Source organism: Xenopus laevis, chromosome 4S (genome assembly GCF_017654675.1).
Source record: "Xenopus laevis strain J_2021 chromosome 4S, Xenopus_laevis_v10.1, whole genome shotgun sequence".
In the NCBI taxonomy this organism is placed as follows: Eukaryota; Metazoa; Chordata; class Amphibia; order Anura; family Pipidae; genus Xenopus; species Xenopus laevis.
The window spans coordinates 47384574-47404966 of NC_054378.1; the positions used below are offsets into that span (position 1 = coordinate 47384574).

The 20393-nt window shown below is 38.4% G+C and overlaps 1 protein-coding gene across 2 annotated transcripts in view; it reads left to right on the forward strand.

Annotated features, from left to right (window-relative positions):
• The first annotated feature begins 2701 nt into the window (after positions 1-2701).
• Positions 2702-20393, forward strand: part of kiaa0513.S (KIAA0513 S homeolog) — a 54259-nt gene continuing 36567 nt past the window's right edge. Inside the window, exon 1 of one of the 2 annotated variants that reach the window (XM_041561195.1) lies at positions 2702-2889. The gene's annotated coding sequence lies outside the window, so the exon portion shown is untranslated. The remainder of the gene's footprint in view (positions 2890-20393) is intronic. The other variant, XM_018240451.2, reaches the window with a different exon arrangement.

Consider the following 20393-nt stretch of genomic DNA (forward strand, 5'->3'; position numbering starts at 1 on the left):
TTTTTTTTTATGTTAGAGTTTTGCTAATGAAGGTGAATTGCAATTTAAGCTGCAAATCAGAGCACAAGAAATGCCAGGGCCTATTTTGATTCTCAGTCTAGACTTGCTGTGCAGGCTCCTTCGTCACAGTTACAATGTGGCATTGTCTGTGAATTATCATGAGTTGCCAATAGCAACCAGTCAGCAATTTGGTTTAAGTCTAAAGGTGGGCATAGACTATAAGATCCGCAAGGTCGCCAAACGAGCGGATCTTAACCCGATATGCCCACTAATAGGGATGTAGCGAACTGGCGATTTGGTGTTCGCGAACGCCGTTCACGAACACCGGCAAAAAATGCGAACGTTCGCGAACAGTTTGCGAACTTCGAACACCCGCTAAAATCGTTCGATTCGAACGATCGAAGGATTTTAATCGTTCGATCGAACGATTTTCATTTGAATCGAACGATCGAAGCATTCGATCGAATGCTTACAATCGTTCGAACGAATGGAAATCGTTCGATTTTTAGCGGTCGAAGGAATTCGAATGGTCGAATGGTCGAACGATTTGTATTCGAATCGAACGCAAACTCAAAATGCGAACGTCGCGCGACGTTCGCGAACATTCGGCAGACGCGAACGATCGAAGTTCGCGCGAACAAGTTCGCCGGCGAACAGTTCGCTACATCCCTACCCACTAATGCCCACTAACGGCTGGGCAATGCCGGATGAAACCGAACGTTCGGAAATGGGATCTGACGGGTCGCAGGACTGCATCAACTAGCTGATGAGGTCCTGGATAGTACGAAAAATCAAACTTGACCAATCGATATCTGGCCAATTTTTGCCCAGATATCGATCGGAAGGACCCGTCGGGAGCCCCCACACATGGGCAGATAAGCTGCCGAATCGGTCTAAAGGACCTTAACTAGCTTAACTTCTACCAAGGGACCTGTTATCTTATATTGTTACAATTACTTATTTGTTATCTTATTTGAACTGTGGCTGTTCTGGGCTCTCTGCCAAAAGCCAAAAAACTTTGTTTCTTTTTCTGGCTGTTCAGTGCAGATAAAAACCAGACTTTCCAGTACAAACGAGTTGGGAGATAAGGTTCAGCCGCAGGGGAGCGCAGGAGTAGACGCACTCAATTATTGTCAAGGGGGCTGTACACAGACAGATGTAATCGGCAAACGCAGGTGGGATGCAGCATGTTGCATTTCACCTGCGTTCGGCGCATACATGCGTCTGCATGGGTACAGCCCCCTTGACAATAATTGAGTGCATCTACTCCTGAACTCCATTGCGGCTGAACGGAAGAAATCACAACGCAGTGGAGCTCAGGAGAAAACGGCCGTGTGTAAGAGCCCTTAGGGAGCTGAAAAGCAGGAAGTAGTTTTCTGGCTATTATTTTAGGCATCCAGTCAATCCAGCCTTTATACATTACATTTTAGCTAACTATATCATAGCATATTTTATTTTGCACAGCCTATCTATTTACTCAGTTTTTATTTTCACACTGAACTGTTCCTTTAACATTTCCCAGGGAAAACACCCCCTAGGCACATTGCATATATACAGACAGAGACACTTGACATAGAAGAGATCACTTTCTTTATGTCCACAAAGGGTACTTTTACTATTTGCTTGTATGGAGAATATAACCCAACTCCATTGGAAACATAAATGGAAAGTCTGCCATTCATAGCCATACACCAGGAGGATACGATAATGCGACATATAAACGACTTCATCGATTACTAAGATTAATCAATTAATAACTGTGTGATGTGCTAAAAAGGGACAATTTTCTACCCATATTGGTTTAAGCCTAATACCAAACAAATGTATGGAAATTATACGAATTGTTCAGTGTAAAAATAAAAACTAGGTAAATAGATATGCTGTGCAAAATAAAAAATGTTTCTAATATAGTTAGTAGGGATGCACCGAATCCAGGATTCGGTTTGGTATACGGCCAGGATCTGGCCTTTTTCAGCAGGATTCGGATTCGGCCGAATCCTTCTGCCAGGCCGAACCGAATCCCAACCTTAACTTGCATATGCAAATTAGGGGCGGGGAGGGGAATCACGTGATTGCAAATTAGGATTCGGTTCGGTATTAGGCCGAATCTTTCACAAAGGATTCGGGGGTTTGGCCGAATCCAAAATAGTGGATTCGGTGCATCCCTAATAGTAAATTAGGCAAAAATGTAATGTATAAAGGCTGGCTGTCTAACATAATAGCCAGAACACTACTTCCTGCTTTGTAGCTCTCTTGGTTTCCAGGCAGTAACCAATCAGAGACTTGAAGGGGGACCACATGGGTCATCATATCTGTTGCTTTTGAATCTGAGCTGAATGCTGAGGATTAATTACAAACTCACTGAACAGATATGTCCCATGTGGCCCCCTTTCAAGTCACTGACTAACTCAGAGTTAGAGAGCTGCAAAGCAGGAAGTAGTTTTCTGGCTATTATGTTAGACATCCAGTCACTCCAGCCTTTATACATTACATTTTTGCCTAACTATATTAGAAACATTTTTTTATTTTGCACAGCCTATCTATTTACCCAGTGTTTATTTTCACACTGAACTGTTCCTTTAACCAACTGTGCATAACTCTCCAATTAGACTACATATCCCGACAGCCATTGAATAGCGTCACTGACCACGCCCCGCTCCACACACCTTGTGGGCGGACTAAATAGGGCTGATTTGGCCCTTAGTTCCTGTGTAAGTGAAGAATGGGCGGGGCGCGACGGGAAGGTAGTAGAGCTGCGTGAAGTGCTGTCAGCTGGTGCCAGAGAGTGAGTGGGCAGGCAGTGCTTAGACGAAGCGAAGGGAACTGCTGCGTTTTGGTTTCATCGTCGCGACATGAGCCAAGTGATGGACCTGCGCCACTGAAGACTAGGTATGGTTGCCGTTTTAGTAGAGACATTTCACTTGGAATCCCCATGTGACTTACCCCACGTCAGTGCACTAGGAGTGTCCACCTGCTGCTGGAGCGGTAAATAGACAGCTGCCCGGAGACGAAGTGGTTTCGCCCGTGCTGGGTTGACCCATTCACAACTGAGGCGATACTCTATCGCGTTTAGCTGAATAGTCATGTATAAAAGTTACACCACCCTTCACTGTTACGTATAGAGATAATCTCATAGGTTTATGGGAAGTTTGAGCTTATTTAGACTGTATTATTAATGTCATCACATCATACGCATGATTACACGTCTCTTTATTTGTCATTTTAATCCGTTTTAGTGAGGCTTATTTGTATTTGCTCATTCTCACATACTCAGGCTGACATGAGAGTTCTGGGAACTTTGACAATGCTACGTGTGACAGTTAATGTGATAAGAACTGTAAGCTCTGCTGGGCAGGGAATGGTATTAATACATAATAGATAAAAGCCATGAATATCTTGTAAATGATATCCTTATAAACGTTGAGTTCTGATGTCATCAGTTATAAACGGTGAGTTCTGATGTCATTTCTGTCACATGACTCATTGAAACTCGTGGATTATAATAAAGTACCCCCAGTTGCAAAATATGAGGATATTATAAGTTACCTCAAAGTTCCACGACCTGTATAAAAACACGAGGCCGAAGGCCTCATGTTTTTATATGGTCATGAAACTCCTCGGTAACTTATAATATCCTTATAATTTACAAGAAGGGGTACTTTATTCACTATATAATAGACAAAAGCCATGAATATCTTGTAAATGATATCCTTATAAACGGTGAGTTCCGATGTCATTTTTGTCACATGACTCACTGAACCTTGTGTATTATAATAAATAAATAAAGTACCCCCAGTTGCAAAATAGGAGGATATTAGAAGTTACCTCGGAGTTCCATGACCTGTATATGGTTTATATGGTCATGTAACTCCTCGGTAACTTATAATATCCTTATAATTTACTTTATTCACTATATAAACGTTGAGTAGCGATGTCATCAGTTATAAACGGTGACTAGTGATGTCATTTTTGTCACGTGACTCACTAAAACTTGTGTATTATAATAAATAAAGTACCTCTTTGTTGAAAAGTATGAGGATATTAGAAGTAACCTCGGAGTTCCATGACCTGGACCTTCGGCTTCGTACTTTTATATGGTCATGTAACTCCTTGATGACTTATATTATCCTTATATTTTACAACATTGGGTACTTTATTTACTATATGTGCTGCAAATAATAATAGATAGTGTAAGGTACAGGAAAGCTTTGAGGCTTTCTAAAGGTGACACAATTTACTCTTGTGTCAGTTCCAGTGTGAGTTCCCCTAGGCCAGGGTTAAGTTAAAATGCAGCACAGAGGAGGCACATTCTGTGTTTAATATAGAGAATATGGAAGCCACTTAAACCTGCCATATTTTAAGGAAATGTGAATAAATGTGTTTTTGCCATGGGAATATAGTTGATTTTGTTCAGTGTGGAGTGATTACATGCAGACTGTATTGTGTCATCTCAGATCATTCAGTACTTGACTGCTTTACACTGTCATACCACTTGAAGCAGAAGTACTGTACAAATGTGCCTAAGAACTAGCTTCTTTTGTATTAAAGGGGTTGTTCACCTTTAAATTAATGTTTTGTATGCTGCAGATAGTGATATTCTCAGACAATTAGCAATTGGTTTTAATTTTTTATTATTTGTGGTTTGAGTTATTTAGCTTTTTATTCAGCAGCTCTCCTGTTTGTAGTGTCCGCAATCAGGTTGCTAGGGTCCAAATTACCCTAGCAACCCTGCTTTGATTTGAATAACAGACTGAAATATGAATTTGAGAGGCCTGAATAGAAAGATGATTAATAAAAAGTAGCAATAACAATACATCTGTAGCCTGACAGAGCATTTATTTTAGATGGGATCAGTGACCCCCATTTGAAAGCTGGAACGAATTAGAAGAAGATGGCAAATAATTCAAAAATTATAAAAAAGAAAAAATGAAGGCCAATTGAAAAGTTGCTTAGAAATGGACATGCTAAAAGTTGCTTAGAAATGGACATGCTAAAAGTTATCTTAAAGGTGAACCACAAATTTAAGGTACGATGTCTGTGGCATGTTGTTGAATATTTGTAGTCAAACAATCTTATGTGCCATACATGAGAATGTTGTGTTTAGAGTCAGTTCATTAATAATATACTGTATCACAAAGCAATTAAGGAAAAAAAAACCATGAATAACTGAGGTGGAACATGACAAGTATTACACTTCTCTAAAATCAGAATCGTCATACTAATGAACGTCACATTTTTCTGAAGTGATTGGTAAACCAAATGCAAATGAAGAATATATATGCGTACATAGTTTGATTTAAAAAAAAAATGACATGAAGTGGTTAATAGCGTGGCACACAGGGCTGAATTTAGTAAGGAAGAAACCTTGGGCAATGCAGGGAAGTTAACCCTTTCTCACAGTTTTAGGGAGAAAAGTATAGATATTAGGGTTAAATATTTGCAGCTGGCAAGTGAGATGCGGCTAACTGGTTAATAATTTTGTCATCGATAATAAAAAGTGCAATGCACGAACATGGAGAGCTCGACCCAATCCCAAGTAAAACACTTGTTGTAAGTGTAGGGTGCTTATCCGGAAGACCCTTCCCTCGCATAGGGGTCAGTGGGTAAATAGCAAAGAAATTCGGATGCACACCTGTTAGTTGCGATTGGGTCCAAACGGTGATTTATTTAAAGCCCAAAATATACATCACAAAGGGGCAACGTTTCGGACCCCTCCGGGACCTTAATCAAGCCTAGGTGTGCATCCGAATTTCTTTGCGATAATAAAAAGTGCACATTTACATGTGTTTCCACTTTTACAATGGACATTTTCTGGATGTTTAAGCTCTGGGAAACTGTAAGTTTGGGTAGGTTTTTACTTGCATTCGATTCCTTAGGTGATGGTTGAAAGAGCAGTAGGTGCCCTACAGTACAGATATTATTAGTATTGTGTAAGGCACCATACGTTGAATTATTATTGTTTATGCCACGGAACATTCAAAGTTGGCATGCATGTTGTGTCTCACGTTGGTTCAGTGGTTCACTGCTGTGTTGTGATTACTGTAACTATGATAGACTTGGGAGTCTTAGCTCATGCTATCTCTCGTGGTGAAATCCATAGAAAAGTCACTACATGTGAACACGTGGTAATGGTATTATTGAACTTTAAGTTAAATTTATAGAATGGCTAGTTTAAAGCAACTTTTCAACTGGTCTTCATTATTTTTTTTTTATAGTTTTAGAATGATTTGCTATCTTCTAATTTTTTCCAGTTTTCAAATAGGGGTCACTGACCCCATCTTAAAAAACAATTATGTTTTAGGGTGGTGGCACACGCTCCGTTTCAGGGAGATTAGTCGTCCATCGACTCTTCTTCGGACGACTAATCTCCTTGAAATGCCTTCCCGCCAGCTACAATGTAAATTGCCGGTGGGACGGCACTCGGATCGATTAAGCATTCCGAAGTTGCCTCACAATGAAACTTTGGGCGACTTTAGAAAGCTGAAGTGTTCCGAATGCAGTCCCACCGGTGATTTACATTCTAGCCGGCGGGAAGGCATTTCTGGAGATTAGTCGCTTGAAGAAGAGCAGATTTTTCGCTGGGCGATTAATCTCCCCCACAATCACCACGTGTGTCACCAGCCTAAGGCTACAAATGTATTGTTAGTGGTACTTTTTATTACTCATTTTTCTATTCAGGTCCTCCCCTATTAATATCACAGTCTCTTATTCAAATCAGTGCATGGTAGCTAGGGTAATTGCCCTCTCTGCACTAGAAGAACTGAATTTCAGACAGTTCCTAGCAAAAAAAAAAATCAAAAAAAATCTAAAAGTCCAAATTGATTTAAAGTGTTCCTAGACTTCTGTAGTCTGTAGGACCTGCACAGGCACTCCCACTCCCCAACATCCAGTGCATGCGCGCCTACCGCAACTTTGTGTGCAGACGGGACAGAGAGGAGATGACAGAGGTGGGAGAGGGGGGGAGTTTTGCATTAGAGGTTTTCGTGGTTTATACACTTAATAAATCACTTAATAAATTTACTGTTTTGAAACATAGGAAAACCACAAATTTTTGAGCTTTGTGGGGAAAAAAAACAAAAATCGATTAAACGGGTCCCCAAGTAGTGCATACAGCATTAACACTTATATGTACCAGGTAAAAGCCTTTGGTTTGTTGCCCACAAATAAGCTTTACTGCACACAGATGGCAAAAATTCATAGACCATGTCCTTGGATTTGCAGTAAAACAGTTAACTTTTGCAACCAAAAATGCAGTGAAAAGGTTAAACAAAAGGCCGATAAAGGCTTAACGATGATTGGTTGCTGTAGGTTCATCTGCTATTACATTATTTTAATGTTTTACATAACGATCAATAATACAGCTTTCTTCATAAATGGGATATGGTAATATTTAGGGCCACTGTTTTGTAATTTTTTGTACATGAACGTGTCCATTGAGTAATACTACTATACAAAGGTGGCAGAAATAGGATACATAATTAAAAACTGAATACATTTCTTAAAAGGAAACATGATGAAAGTATTTCTTTTTCACTGATTATGTGTCCTTTATCTCTTTAGAGTCTTTATACTCTGAGATTCTGGATTTATTGTAGCTATACAATTGTTAAAAAGTACAGTTCAGTATAAACAGTAATCCACCACCTTCATTAAACACTGCTTTTTGAGGCCACTTTAACCCTCAGGCTAATATAACTTAGCTCTGTTCATGTACTGCAACGGTATACGTTAACCAACCCTTGAAAGTCACCAGTAGAGGTATGGGAATTGTTATGCAGAATGCTCGGGACCTAGGGCTTTCTGGATAAGGGGGTCTTTCCATAGTTTGGATCATCATACCTTTAGGGACAGATTTATCAAAGTGTGAATTTAGAACTCACCACCGAAAAACTCACTCACTTTCTATTCATTCCTATGGGATTTTTAGAATCGTATTTATCAGTGATAAATATTCTTTTTAAAAATCCCATAGGGATAAATACTAGAAAATTATGTAAACATTAGATAAACATTAAAAATCTGGGTTTGCTTCCAATAAGTATTAATTATATCTTAGCTTGGTTCAAGTACAAGGTACTATTTTATTATTACAGATAAAAAGGAAATAATTTAAAAAATGTGAATTATTTGGTTAAAATAGTCTACGAAAGGCACCATTTGTATTTCTATACTTTAAGATACTATACATTTGCAACCATAGATCTGTCCTACCATACAATGAAAAATGAATTGTTACCAATCAAAGATTAACTCTTTATGTGCCACTCCTTTTCTGTTTAGAGGACAAAAGTACCATCGTGCCAGCCGAGTACAGAAACCATGTAGCAGAAATCAACTCTCCTGCAGCCTAGGCCCCAGTTCTCACAACGCTCTGAATGCTTTGGTTATTCTTCTGTGTCTCAGGTCTGTTAATCCTAGACCAAACAAGTGATTGTGGGAAATGGAGTCTTGGCTGGAAGAGAGCAGTAAGATGTATACTGCTTTCAGTAGCAATAATTAAGTCACTACCATCCTGTATACACTGGTCAGGTAGTTGAATATATGAGAATATTTCTACCTTGCTGAAATAGAATGAATTTTTTTTGGGGGGGGGGGGGGGGAGCTGAAAGTCTTATTTAAATACCCATAAAATGTAAGGGACAGGGCACTCCAATAAAAAGCAATATTGCACATATTACAGAAAAAAAACTTGATACATAGCAATTTAAGCTTTGCCCAATGCTACTCCTAATATTAGGCAAAGTGTGTGGCAAGTTACCATGGTAACTAGCAGAAGGCCCTCCCTGGTAACTTTAAATGCTGAATTTCCAATTTTTTAAACCAGAAATAAGGCTCTTTTTGCAAAACTAATAGAGTGCTAAAAAAGGTAAGCTTGGGTGGCAAGGGCAGCATCAGGACTGTGGCCTCAGGCACCATTGGACCTCAGAAATGCCCCTTTATAAATAATAAAGATATAGTGAATAAAGTACCCCCTCTTGTAAAATATATGGATATTATAAGTTACCGAGGAGTTTCAGGACCATATAAAAACACGAGGCCAAAGGCCGAGTGTTTTTATACAGGTCATGGAACTCCGAGGTAACTTCTAATATCCTCATATTTTGCAACTGGGGGTACTTTATTATAATACACACATTTCAGCAAGTCATGTGACAGAAATGACATCAGAACTCACCGTTTATAACTGATGACATCAGAACTCACCGTTTATAAGGATATAATTTACAAGATATTCATGGCTTTTGTGTATTATAAATATATACATGTATCCTTTTAATGTGATAAGTCTTTCATTTCCCATGAACATCTAAGTACTTGGGCGGTTTTATGAACACAGATTTTTAGTGAAGCAGTATTCAGTTGTATGAAATTAAATCAAATGTAAAAAACAGACTGTGAAAAAATGTTGGTCATTTTGGTAATTAGAATGCATGTAACTGCTCAATACTGATTACTGGGAACACCAAATTGGTTGGATTAGCTCGTTAAGCCTTGAACTTCATAGGCAGGTGTGTCCAATCATGAGAAAAGGTATTTAAGGTGGCCAATTTGTAAGTTGTGCTTCTGTTTGACTGTTCTCTGAAGAGTGACAGCATGGGATCCTCAAAGCAACTCTCAAAAGATCTGAAAACAAAGATTGTTCAGTATCATGGTTTAGGGGAAGACTACAAAAACTTATCTCAGAGGTTTAAATTGTCAGTTTCAACTATAAGGAATGTAATCAGGAAATGTAAGGCCACAGACACAGTTGCTGTAAAACCCAGGTCTGGCAGGCCAAGGAAAATAAAATAGAGGAGCGGCATATGCTGAGTATTGTGAGTGGTTACAGACAACCTCCAAAGACCTGCAAGAATATCTTGCTGCAGATGGTGTATCTGCACATCGTTCTACAATTTGGCGCAATTTGCACAAGGAACATCTCTATGGCAGGGTGATGAAAAAGAAGCTCTTTCTGCACTCACGCCACAAACAGTCGCTTGTATGTAAAAGCTCATTTAGACAAGCCACAGTCATTTTTGAACAAAGTGCTTTGGACAGATGAGACAACAATTTTAGTTATTTGGTCATAACAAAAAGCGCTTTGCATAGCGGAAGAAGAACACTGCATTCCAAGAAAAACACCTGGGGTCCTTGTTAAATTAGAGGGTCGGATGAATTAAACCCAATATCAACAAATTCTTCAGGATAATGTTCAATTCGAAGTTTTGACCCTAAACAAACTTCGAAATCTACAAAGACATTTATGCAGAGGGAGAAGTACAATATTCTGGAATGGCCATCACAGTCCGACTTGAATATCATCAAAAATCTATAGGATGATTTAAATCAGGCTGTTCATGCTCGGCAGCCATCATATTTAAAGGACAAGTAACATAATTCTTTTTTTTTTAAAAATTATCTCTTTTTAACCAAAAAAAAAAAAACCCACCAACACAGTTTAAACTGTTAATTCGCAAAGTGCGGCTCTCAATTTCTCCTCCCTGCCTTCTATAGGAGATAGCCAGGGAGGAGAAATCGATCGCCGCATGATGGATCGTTGCCCTGTCGCCGTATCTGTAGAGGAGCGCATGCAGAGAATACGTAAGTAATTTCTTAATAAAAGCTTTGCGAATTTTAAACTGTGTTGGTGTTTTTGATGGTTTTTGTTGGTGTTAAAAAGAAACAATTGTTTTTATAACTGATCTTTTAACTAAAGTGGAGAGATTTTGTATGGATGAATGATCAAAAGTACCACCATCCACAATCCAGGCACTCATCAAAAGCTATAGGAGGCATCTAGAGGCTGTTTCATTTGCAAAATGAGGTGTAATATCTTTGTTGGGGTGGCCAAATTTACCGTATGCACCTGTCTAATTTTGTTATGATGCATATTGCATATCTTCTGTTAATCCAATAAACTCTACGTCACTGCTGAAATACTATTGTTTCCTTAAGGCATGTTATATATTAAAAGGAAGTTGCTTTGAAAGCCCAGCCAATTATAAACAAAACTCCAAAGAATTAAGAGGGGTTCCCAAACCTTTTCATATGACTGTTGAAGGGTCATAATTATTAATGCCACCAAAATAACAAGAAAGAACAATAAGAAATGGTATACATTATGCAAAGCATTAATTTAAAGGATAACTAACCCCCCGACAAAAGTCCCATCAAATGAGCCCCCTCTCTGCGGAATCTGTTTCAATGAACAGTGCCCCTCATATTAAAGCTGACCTACACAAGCACCATCTTCTGAATCTTTAGTTCTTATTCGATCAGTTCAGCAACACAGAGCTTGCTGATGCATGCGCAGTTGAAGGTAATCCACCAAACTGATTGGAAAAGAACATGGATTATCAGAAGATGGCACCTGCCAGCTCCTCTGCTTGTATAGATCAGCTTTACTATGAGGGCCGTGGATGGGATTTTTTTTGGGGGAGGTTTAATTCTCCTTTAAAGGTGAATTTCACTTTAAAGACTGGCTGCCTGGAGGTTAGCTTAAGAGTTGATTTACAGCTTTTTCTATCTTTGTTCATGTCTCATTTTATGTAAGCCTGTTTTGCTGGGCATGGGAAATGTAAAGCTTAGTCTTATTGTATCTTTCTGGTTGGCATTGTTCCTACTTGAATACAGTATTTTAGCTTTGGACTACCCAGGAAGTGCACTGCCCTCAGGGAGAATTACCCAGTCCAGCATCAAGTTAATTTATCTAACTAATCTGGTCTGACAACAACTCGCAGTACCTTTTGCTCTCTTTCAAAGAAAAAGAAAAAAGCCATTCAAAAGAAAAACTACATTCTTTTAGCAGAATATATTATTTACATTGGGTTCCACCAAGATGATATTTTGCCAGAGTGTTAAATAAATTGTTCAGTGTAAAAATAAAAACTGGATAAATAGGCTGTGCAAAATAAATAATGTTTCTTATATAGTTAGCCAAAAATGTAATGTATAAAGGCTGGAGTGACTGGGTGTCTAACATAATAGACAGAACACTACTTCCTGCTTTTCAGCTCTCTTGGTTTCCACTGATTGGTTACCAGGCAGCAACCAATCAGTGACTTGAGAGGGGTCCACATGGGTCATAACTGTTAAACAGCAGATCACAGATATGCTCTGTAGAACATAATGGTGTTATCTTTTATCCATTAGTTATCCTGTGCCATATAGCCTTTTTTTCAGTTTCCATCATTGCTACACAGCAGCTTGTTTATATGAACTATAGTAGTGTTTCTGAAGCAAACATATCAGTTTTACTAGTGCAGGGCAACACTACATGATATTTTCATTACTTTAATTTATTGGTGTTACTGTTCCTTAAATGACGGTAAAACCGATGGAAACTTCTGACAAAGTTTTGCAAATCATAATCCTTTGGCTTACTTGAACCCTTGCAGGAAATTCTTCAGTTTGCCTTAAACAGCAGTTTTTATCACATGAACAGACTGAAAAGTTGTGGAATTTAGTCACAAGAATGAGGTAACCTTCCAGCAACAGAATTTAAAATACCTTTATTATTTACCGTATATGAAAGTGCTCTGAAGTGGCTAGTAACGTTTGTTGCCCAGATACTTTAAAGCAAATTATAAAAGCATGAGCAGGTAATTGTACATGGTTCAGAACAGGAGAACTCTAATATTCCTACACAGGGTATAGAGATGTGGAGTTCCCTTCAGGCAAACTGTCTATTCACACTTAAATACATTTTTCATTCAGATTGGCATGAACCTTGGAAAGGAATGTGTTCTGGAGTTGTAATCCATGCATAAAGCACCTTTAAAAAAAATGAATGCTAAATGTATTAATAACAAAACATGTTGTTGTTTAAGGCAAATTAATAAGGTGGTAGTGAAAATCAATGTGCCTAAAAGGCTAATGATGCCTGGAAATGTTCACATTGTTGGTGCCTTGCTCTTTTTTCTTTTCCTTTTCATCTTCAGAAGGTGCAAGTCATTAATTCAGCTATAGTTATTGTCTGCTGGTTTTGAAGTAAACTGGGTAACACAGGGTGTTTTAGTTTTAACAGTAGTCAGAGGATTGACTATTTCTGTATTATTTTTGATGTTCATCCTGGGTAAAAACCATCCCCGCTAGAAGCAAAGACATTACATTAAAATAATCTGGAATTAGGGTAATCTTTTCAGAGTGAGTTGTACTCTGATATTCGTGATTTTACTTAGCAGAAATGTTAAAGATGCCAGTCTGAATGGATAGTAGTCAAGAAGTACTTGAAAAAGATCCAGGAGGCCATGTACATGAGTAGGTAAGGTTGTAATATAAGCATTTTCGAATGTAAAAAAAGCCTACAGATATAGAATTTTGGTTCGATGAATAATGTGCTGATTACATCATGAAAGCACAATTGTAACTCCTCTGCAATTAATTTTGTGTCCAGGTTTCACATGACCTACAATTAGGGGCACATTTACTTAGCTCGAGTGACGGAATAGAATAAAAAAAAATTCAAATGTTTTTTTTTGGTACTTCGACCATCGATTCGGCTACTTCGACCTTCGGCTACGACTTCCAATTGAATGATTTGAACTAAAAATCGTTTGACTATTCGACCATTCGATAGTCGAAGTACTGTCTCTTTGAAAAAAACTTTGACCCCCTACTTCGCCACCTAAAACCTACCGAACCACAATGTTAAGGTCCCATAGGCTTTCTAAGCTTTTTTTGGTCGAAGAAAAATCGTTCGATCGATGGATTAAAATCCTTCGAATCGTTCGATTCAAAGGATTTAATCGCTCGATCGAACGATTTTTCCTTCGACGGTTTGAACGAACGAATTGCGGTAGATCATTCGATATTCGAACTCGAAGGAATTAACTTCGACAGACGAATATCGAGGGTTAATTAACCCTCGATATTCGACCCTAAGTAAATCTGCCCTTAGAATCTAAAGTGAAAGGTTTTAATTTCATATTTTAGAACAGGGGTAGGCAACCTGAGGCTCCGGAGCCTCATGCGGCTCTTCATCCTGCTTGCTGCGGCTCGGTCTTGCAGTTCAGGTTGGCTATACAGCCCTCGCACCTGCTGGCGGCTGCTTGAGTGTGTGACCGGGGTAAGTTAACGGTTAGCTTACCGCAGTCGCACACTCAGGAAGCCACCAGCTGGTGCGAGAACTTTATAGACGTCCCAGAAGTGACGCAGCAAGATGATTCATCATGGTCCTTACCGCGGTCACACACTCAAGACAATAGAGGGAAGATCAGCATTGAACTTCAGAAACAGAATTTACATTAAACAGATGAGAGCACTAGCATGTAATAGGGCTATTCAGTGTTTAATTTATTTCAAAGTAGCCCTGCATATACACACTGCACTTCTGTTTGTTGTATTCTGTTGTTGTAACAGTTAAAATTGAAAAAAGGTAAAAACTTTTAAAAGTTTATAAGCTGTGTTATGTTTTGCGGCTCCAGACTATTTTTCTTTAGTGGAAGAGGGGGCAAAATGGCTCTTTTGATAGTAAAGGTTGCTGACCCCTGTTTTAGAATTATATCTGTTGGGAGCGCATTGGCCTACTTCTTTGTATGAAGTCCCTTTATTTTTAATCCAGATCCAATCGCATAGCACAGATACAGCAGGAATAGGATTCGTCTTAAAAAACTCTAAAAAAAAAAAAAGTTATATTTTGCAACTGTTTTTGCAAAAATAGAGTATACATTTTGTTCAAAAGGGAATAGTGAGTTGGTGGATGAATGTCATTTAAATTTATATAATTGTTGCTACTCCTAAAACATAATTGCTTTACAGCCTCTTACAAACCAAATTGTTAATAAGGTGAGTTGTCTTAAGAGGAAGTAAAAAATCATTATGTAATTTGGTTCACTCACATCAGTCGTTTCACAACAAGTTAAGCCATATATAATGAAAGATTTAGCCTGCATTCTTTTTCACACTTGAACTAGGGATGCACCGAATCCAGAATTCAGTTTGGGATTCAGCCTTTTTTCAGCATGATTCGGATTCGGCCGAATCCTTCTGCCTGGATGAACCTAATCCTAATTTGCATATGCAAATTAGGGGCAGGGAGGAAAATCGCATGACTTTTTGTCACAAAACAAGGAAGTAAATGTTTTCCCCTTCCCTCTCCTAATTTGCATATGCAAAATATGCATGTTCAATGGACGTATATGTTGCAGCAAATACATTACACTACACAAGGCCGGGAAACCTTAATAAAATAAAATAGAATTGTAATATTGCCCTACACATGAGCCCAGTGTATAGTTTATGTCCCATATGTTAGGAAATGTAGGGGGAAGCTGTTACCCCAAAAAAAAATCTACGCTCTTTTTCAGCCTATCACCCTGAAAAAGGAAAAGACACTAGCGTTTTTTGGGACTTGGAAAAATGTTCAACTATTTTTTTAGGAACTCCTATCTACTCTATTGCACTTCGACTAGTCTGAGGTGGCGAAGGCAAGTCTGGATTCGTTCAGTAAAATCCGCATCTTAGTGAATTTGTGTAGTTACGTCCATTTTACAGGCGTTAGGGAGCAAAGTACCGCTAGAGTCTATCTCCATCGCTAGCGAAGTTAAGCCAGCTTCCGGTAGTAAATCGACGAAGTACCGAAATGACGTCACGCTGGCGAATTTTCGCCCACGTTAATCACTTCGCCCTTTAGTAAATTTGCCCCCAAGGTCTTGTAATCCAAATTAAAGAATGGCCCCTTATTCTAAAAACCAACAGGTGCCAAGCATTCAGGATAATAGATGCCATACCTGGATTATCATGTTATTTATATATTAATCAGTTTGTCTCCTATTACTGTTTATTCTTTATTGTGCCAGTTGCATACGGTTGCTAAATTAACTTTTTATTTTTCAGTTAAATATCTGTGCTAAAATTGTGCTGCACAGTTAGCAGAATGACAGAAAAAATGGTTGCTTTTGTGTTAACCAATTAAAGTTAGTGTGCATCCTATTCAGTAAAGCGAAATAAAATGCAAAGATCTATTCAAATTAACGAAAGAAGCTACCGTATATACTCGAGTATAAGCCGTCCCGAGTATAAGCAGAGGTACCTAATTTTACCTCCAAAAACTGGGAAAGCTTATTGACTCGAGTATAAGCCGAGGGTGAGAAACGCAGCAGCTTCTGGTAAGTTTCAATCAAAAAATTGAGGGTTTCTGCTCCCATTGGAGGTGTCGTGTCCTGTTTTTGGATGCCGGCGACCATTCTTGGACGCCGGCGAATATTCTTGGAGACTATTCTTGGATGCCTGCAACTATTCTTGGGCGCCGGCGATTATTCTTGGACCCCGGCGACTATTCTTGGAAGCCGTTTTTGCGCTTGACCCGAGTATAAGCCGAGGTAGAGTTTTTCAGCATATTTTGGGGGCTGAAAAACTCGGCTTATACTCGAGTATATACGGTAATTGCTATAGCAAGAACAAGGCAGATAATGGGGTTGATTATGAGTGGGGTCTTTCTTCATCCCAATGTAAAAATAATCATTATACCAAGATTTTTCAGATTTTTGTACATGATTAAAGTTGGTTGTACATGGGCTGATTAATCTGATTAAAACTGAACTGTGGTCCAATTCTTTTTGATACTGGACATAACAAAAGTGCTTTTTTGATCAGTCAACAAGTGATACCACAAGTAAAGATACCTGCAACTGCTGCTGATTTCAATTCATTTCCTTTATTCTATCTTACATATTTTCTCCTGTGACTTTGCCAGTTTGAGCAGTGTTACATGCAGGCTTATATATTATAGACATATTGTGTTTAATTCTCTGTATTCAATGCCCCAGTTGGAGCCTAACTATACCAATTCAGTAGAAATGACAAAATCTAGGTAGTACAGGCATTATTGAAATGAGTAGTGGTAAACTGCAGGAACAAATAATAGTTAACACAGTAGTGGAATACAAAATAGGTGCTACAGATGATTCTCACTTTATTTTTGGGAGCTTTCAATATGGGTTAGCTAGTGATTTTTTACTAAATTGTGGTGGTTGCAGCTGAACTGCATTTATTTGCTGATCAGAGGATAACTCTGTTATTATAGCAGTAGTACAAAATAAACAGAGAATATCAAATATTTGTACAGTAATATTAAAATGGGGAGGTGTCGAATGCTGCAGCTTTAGATTGTAAAGTAACTACACCTTTTAATGATTTAATTGCAGTTTCTTTAATTTGACCAACTCTCCTTTTGTGTATACTTTTCCCAATACACTGTGCAGAAGCAATTATTTCCCCATGCAGGGTATTTTTTATATCTGCTTTCTGTAATCCAGTCTGTGCACAGGCTGCTGCGGCCTCCTCACATTTTCCTGTAAGCATAATAAAAGTCAGAGCTTTCGGAATCCTCAGATAGAAAGTTATAATTCATAGTCATTTAAACCTCCAATTGCCATTGTAGCAATTGTACCTACATCTTTTGGGGAGTTTAGATGACAAGGTAGATCACAAAGTAGGCATCATTTGTGCATTTGTGTAAACAAACAGGCACTTGTTTTTGCACTTTGCACCATGTTTTAAAACCTAGATAAATTGCGCTACAATGAATACAGCCTTGCCTGACTGTGCTATATTCATGAAGTGTGGAAGAGTACGTGTCTATTGCTAACACCTTCAGCACACAGGCAGCAGTATAGACCAAGTGGCAGATCATTTCACTAATGTGCCCAAATATTACTGCTACGGCGATGTGATTCCTGTAATTTAATGTTAATAGTTCAAAGAATGTCGGGCTGAATGGTCGGCCCCCACACATTTTCACCTCACCAAATCTGGCCCTCGTTGCAAAAAGTTTGGGCACCCCTGGGTTAAGAGGTCCCTTTTAAATTCAGTGTTCAGTCCGTGCCTTTTCACTTTTGGGGCCTTTTCACTTTTTTAGTCTAAAGACTAAAGCCAGTAAGAGGTTTGCTTTTAGACATTTTTGCCATAGACTCAAAGATGCAGTCATATGAAACAAAGATTCGTACGATTTTCGAATCATGTGTGACGTGTTCCGACATTTTTCATACTATGACAATCGGTCGTTTAGTTGATCGAACAGGTGAAAAGATTTGTGTGCTACCGATAAGATCTCTGCGTATATTGCCTATCTGACAAAATCAGTGGGTGACTGTCACTACTATTTGTCAGGCATGACTTTTGTTTGATTGCTGTCTGTCAATTAATGGCCAGAACATGTCTGGTTTGTTATTTTTCTGATGTATTTTAATCTAAATGGTTAATGGTAGATTGTTAGACTTAAACGAACATGCGGTAGTCGCACAAAGAATAAAATCTGCACGTCTGTGGCCAGCTTAATGGCGGTGCAGCAGTTGATCTGTTGGAGATAATTGCAGAGAGAATAACGTACAATTAAACAGGTTCAGACAACTGTAACTGTAGTTAGGCAAACAGAGATCATTTGTGCACTATTACTGCAGAGAAAAAATATTTCTGCTTTGGAAAACCCTGTCCTTGTCCGTGCACATCATCGAGGGATTTATACAGGTAGAGCAAATTTTACTTTTAGATGGCAAACCATAGCCAACGAGTTTTATTTTTATTGTATCTCAAAAAGGCAAATGTAAAATTGAATTTAACCAACGGTCTCTTTGTAAGTGATTTTTCCTCTAAAGGCAATTTATTTATGATTTTTCTATCTGTATTGTATGTGTCAATTCTGATTCCCAAGGAATAGATGTATGTCTTTCTCAATGAGTGAATAGAAGAGCTACCTGTTTATTTATAGGCACATTTAGTTTATTGTATTTCTGTTAGGGGGGTTAGCCTTTAGGCGTATGTACTTTACAAGGAAAAAGAACATAGTGGGGGTCATTTATAAAGTTCGTGCAGCGCATATTTTTTTGTGAAGTTTATAAATGACCCCCGGTGTGTTTGCCAAATAAAAAGTGGAATGGCATTGCTCATGATTCTGCAAAACAGAAGCACTGGGTGTAATGAACAAAAGAACAGTAGGCTATTTCTACATCTAGATCATTGTGGTGCCTGAGGGACTTACTGACCTGATTACTCGATGCATATGGTCATCCCAGTACCAATTATAAGGAAAGAATCAGAATGAAGTAGAGTGCAGCCAAGCACAGAGGTTTCTGCATCACACAGGGGTTTTTTTTTTGCATTCTTTAGTCATGTTTATGGATCTTGAAAATTAAAAGATTATTCCCTGCATTACATTTAAACCTGGCTATAAATATGTGGCTTTTAAAAGCAAACTGTAATTAAAATATTTGTTGCTTCTATGTGAATTTATTTTGAAAAATCTTACTTACTACCTAAACTAAAATACTACTTTGTGTATTTCTAAATAAAACAACCATAGATCTGAGAGTAATCATTTACACAAGTACTTGTGCCTATATGCTCCCTTTTAAACTTGCATCCAACAACAATTATGTATGCTTTGGTGTTCAGAACATACTGTAGGTGCAAGTGTACCCTGGAAAGGTTGCATTATATTGAATCAAACAAAAATGAGTTATTTATGCCATGCACACTGCATTTCTAAATACTAAGAGGAGAAGAAAATGTTTGGGGGGCGGGGGGGAGATGGGGACACCCTCATTAGTGTGATTCCACAAAATTGTGTTGACTCTGGGAAAGAATGGTGTCAGTATCTAGTAGAGGTATATTTCTAGTGGGAGATATATTACCTTATGTGGGTCTCCATAATTTAGGTTTACTAAAAAACATTTAAACTTGAAAAAACCCAATATGGATTTATGCTATCTTTGCTATGATCAAGGTACTTTTGTATTATTACAGAAAAAGGTATGCAATTAAAAAAAAAATCGCAAACTGCTATATCTTTTTTGCACTTCGCACACTGAATGGGGTATCCTTGAGTTACATCATGAATATGTTGTATGTATGCAACAATATATTAAGGAGCCAATTTATTAAACCTCAAATTTTTCTGGTCAAGTTTTTAAAGGGGAGAACCTCAAACTTTTAAGAAGAATAAAAGAACTCAAATTTCAAATTACATACAAATTCAAACCTACAGACCCTATCTCGTACGTAACCCGGGAACTGCCTGTATTTTAATCATGTTTGAGAAACTTTGTATTATTATTTGCAATTAAGTCAGGTATCCCTTAATACACCTTCAAAAAGCTTTCCTACCACTGATGTCAGACTAACTGACCTATAGTTTTGAGGCTGAGAACGGGATCCCTTTTTGAATAGCGGCACAACTCTAGCAATTTACCAGTCTCTTGGCACCAACATCCATAGCTGGTAAACGGTATGTCCCCTCACTCCTCCCCCATACTGCTTTAACTCACCCCTTCTTGCCTACTTTAAACACTCCTCCAACCTCTTAGCCATTCTTAACCCTAGCACATTAGCCCCCCTTACATTGAGGTGTAATCTGTCACGACTATATAGGATTGTACCCCAAGGAGAAATCAGCCCAGTGCTCTAGGAACCCAACC